This window comes from Thalia democratica, chromosome 4, assembly GCF_965202585.1.
Source record: "Thalia democratica chromosome 4, ktThaDemo2.hap1.1, whole genome shotgun sequence".
Classification (NCBI taxonomy): Eukaryota; Metazoa; Chordata; class Thaliacea; order Salpida; family Salpidae; genus Thalia; species Thalia democratica.
In genome coordinates, this window is record NC_139168.1 from 28,766,817 (window position 1) to 28,771,010 (window position 4,194).

Here is a 4,194-nt window from a genome sequence, read left to right on the forward strand (position 1 = left end):
TAATGTAGCCAAAACAAAGCCGAAAATTATATCGGAAATTGATAAATTTATTACAAATACAAGATTGTAAAAACTAACCAAACGCGTTTTGTCCAGGTTTTTTATTTCTGCATAGCACTTTATTAAAGCAACAATATTCAGAAAAAATATTACTACAGCAGAAAACCATATATACTTTCGTAAAGTTGGGTTTTTAATTATTTCTTCTGCTGAACTTATTGGGTTATCCTTACATTCATCTGACCTATCAGAACAGTCTATTTGGTTATCATTAACTTTTGTTCTGCTAACTGAAACTGGAAATCCTGTGTTGCAGTTAAAATGTGTCTTACTTGAACAATACCTTTCGTCAGACTGATCTTGACAATCAAAGTTAAAATCGCACACTTTTTCAATTTCAATGATTTCGTCTTTATTGTAGTCACAAATGAAATACCAAGAGCACTTTAGTGCGTTATTGTAGCAAATTGTATAAAACTTATTGATAAATCCAAAAGTTTTCAGATACCTTTCATCAATGTGTTGAAAACGCTCATAGTTGTAAAAGCTTGAAATACGTATATAGTTAAGTAATTTAGAGCTGTTAAAGTAAATAAGATCATTTTCAACACCAAAAACTTCTGTTAAAGTAATTTCATCGAATAATAAAAAGTTAAAGAATCGGATAACTTTACAAAACTGATCAACTCTACTTGATCTTAATCTAAAATTAATTTCTCCTTCATAAGGACATTCAAAATGTTTATAACAACGAGCAGCTGAGTAATTGTTATATCTGTATGGAGTTTTTATTACTTTGTGTAAAATGTCTTCTCTGAATTTATTTTCTCCAACAAAAAAACCAAAATAAACCCTACTTGAAGTATACTGTCCAAGTTGAGAAGTTTTTCGCTCAATGCAGGCCAGAACTGTTACGTCCGTTAAACAATCACTCAAACTTAAAAGTGGCGTACGAAGGTGCTTGTAATTTGAACGTTTTAATGATGGCATACAATTTCCATGACCTCCTGGAAATGTTGAAAAATAAATCCACCATCTAAATATTTCTCCATCAAACAGTCTCGCAAATTCATTATAAAGTGGGTCTCCTAATGGGTTTAGTTTAAACACAAACGTCGTCTAAAACAAAATTAAAGTGTTATAATTAATTCAATACTTAAAAACTTAAAAACATGTTTTAATAGTAAGTTAAACTTAAACCTCTTAAAACATATAAACACTTTTAAAAATAGCAGTACTATTGATATTTTTTCTAAGTTTATTTCTAAGTTTAGTTTTGTTTGAATTTTTATTTTATTTTATTATCACTGAATATTTTTCGATAAGCAATTTAGTTTTTTTTTTTTTTTTTAAACGGTTTATAAAGTTTACACAAACAAAGCATTTAGTGCTATTGTAGAACTTTAATTAAAATGTAAATAATATAACACAAATTAGAATATTTTGACTTACTGATTTTGTTCTTGAGTTATCAACTGGTAATGGCAAAAAGTATGTTATAAAATAGTCACGTTCATAATCAATGAAGAAAATTCCAATATCTCTTACATCTTTATCGTTTCTTTCTTAAAAAAAAAGTCTGAGAAATTGAAATTATATTAGTATTGTAAAAATCGGAAATCATAAATATTTTCATTAAGATATGTCAAATAATGAACTTATCTACGTAATAATGTTTTATTATGTATGCACTTTCTTCATAGCTAAACTAAAAGCTCTTAAACTTAATGAAAGTAAACTATACTTGTGTAACGTTTAAAACTTTTCGTATTTTTACTATAATTTGAGTGAAGTTCAATCTTGTAACTTTAATTATTTAAAACAAAAAACATCAAAAAAACCCTGAACAAGTTTATAGACCTATATATTGATCAAACTAACCAACAGTGTACGAAAGTAGAATGTAATCAACAACTTTTCCCTCTTCAACAGCTTTTAATTTTTCTGCAGTACAATGTTCTGTGTAAGAAGATGGGTATTCTGTAGTTTACAATATAATTTTAAATTTACAAAAATACAATATACACAAAGTTTCTTTTAAGGTTTTTAAATGAACCTTTAACATTTGTTTCTTACAAACTGAACTAATTACTAACCAGGAAAAAAATATCCATCTTTTTTTTCTATTAAACAGCCCTCGTAGTTTGTATAACTTCTGTTTGTGTTTTCTGTAAATTTCTCATTGCAGAATATGAATATGTCAAAATGTGTTTTCACATTCTGACAAATTGTAAAGTTGTTTGCCAGAACAATTAATATACATGTTAATAGTGACTTCATCTGTTCATTAATAAAAAATAAGTAATGACAAAAAAAGATTAAAATATTTCCAACTTTAGTTATAATCAAAAATTACATCTAGAAAACTATTTAATAGTTTTACATCACTAAAAATTTAAACAGCATTAAATTAGATCTTTATAAATAAAGAATTTCATTTATATTGCCATTTATAATTTTTCAGGAAATAGAAATTAACATAAATAATTAATTACTCAAATAAAACAATAGCTTTTATTAACTGTTTAACTAGTTTAAAAATTCTATCATTCTTTTTTACAATATTAGTATCGTTAATCTTTTTTTCTTTACAGTTTAAACTTTAACTGTTAATATCTAATTTTATTTTTTTAGCTTATTATAGTTTAATTTAAGTGATGAGTACGACTCGATGACCGAGGATTTTTCATACACCTAAGTCTTTAAACTTTAATTTATTTTTTAATAAACTTATATTTCAGTTTCCAGTTATATGTATAACAAAGCATACTAAGTAACGTTTTTGCAAAAGAAAAAAGATACAAAAAAATCGCTTGATTTTATTTTAAAATCGTATACACTAATGTAAATTTTAAAATCTGTACAATAAAATATTTCGAAATAGTTTAAGTATTTAAAACTATTAAATTTTATCATTACTGCAAGAAAATACTTGTAAAACTAAACGAAAATTGTTTTGCAAAACACACATAAGCATAGTTGTTTTAAAATTCATAATGTATCTTAAATTATTTAACTGTTTTTAATAATGTTAAAAAACAGGACTTTATTAAATTGAATAAGTAGTAGTGTAAAACAATAGTAAAAACTAAATTAATAAAACGTTCACAAAATATAAAGTCAAGAAAGCTTTTTCTTAATAACTTTACACACAGTTGAATTTTGTTTTTACATTTTGTTTAAGACTATTTGATTTGTTAAACAAAAATTAAGTAATAAAAAAATATGCTCGAATATAAAGTTTTTATTTAAAAACTAGTTTAAAGGGAAACACAAACTTGATAAAACTTATCAACGATCAAAATTTCTATTGTTTATTTAAAACAATTTTTTTTTTACTAACAGCAAAAAAAATACTAAGGTATTTTTTTTGTTTTTATTAATTTAATAATTTCATTTCTACTACATAATACATTTCAGAAATTTCTAATTATTTAGAATATTTTATTTCAACTTTAATTTATTTTACATGATGTTATTTTACATTGTATTTTTTTTATTTTCCAAATAAAATTTCTGCACAAAGAAAGATTTCATTGTTTGTCAGCTGATAAATCTTTAGTTTTATCTGAGAAAGTTTTATAGAAAAAAATATTTGTTATTTATACATAATATTCAAATATTCAATTTATTGAACAAATATTTTTGTTTTATATTAAGTTAAATAGCTTTGTTTTTTTTTGCAATATAAGTATTAAGAAATTTGAAGTATAATCGTTATTTTTTCATGGAATAAATCTTTATAGTAATACTAGAATAATAGCACTTAATACATAACTAACACTTATATAACATTAAATGAAGCCTGAAGTCAACTATGTTTAAACTAAAAGATAAAACTAAGACTTTTTATTAGGAAAAAACTTAAAAATCGAAAACAAAACTAGTTCAGAAAAAACGACTTTTTTTTGACTAACTAAAACCCTTTTATGTAAAAAAGATATTTATTTAGCTATTGTTGTCAGCAGTATTTTTTTTATGACATTTTTGTGAACTTTAAACAGATGTTAAACATTTTACTGCATATAACTTGAAAACCTAGTGGTGTTTGAATTTAACCTTTCTTTTAAGATTCCGCCTAGCATTTAGTATGTACACTTTAAACAAAATAATATTCATAATAAAAAAAGAACTTTTTGAAAAACTGTGAAATTATGTTCTAAATGGTGAAGAAGCATTACTGATAAATGAAAC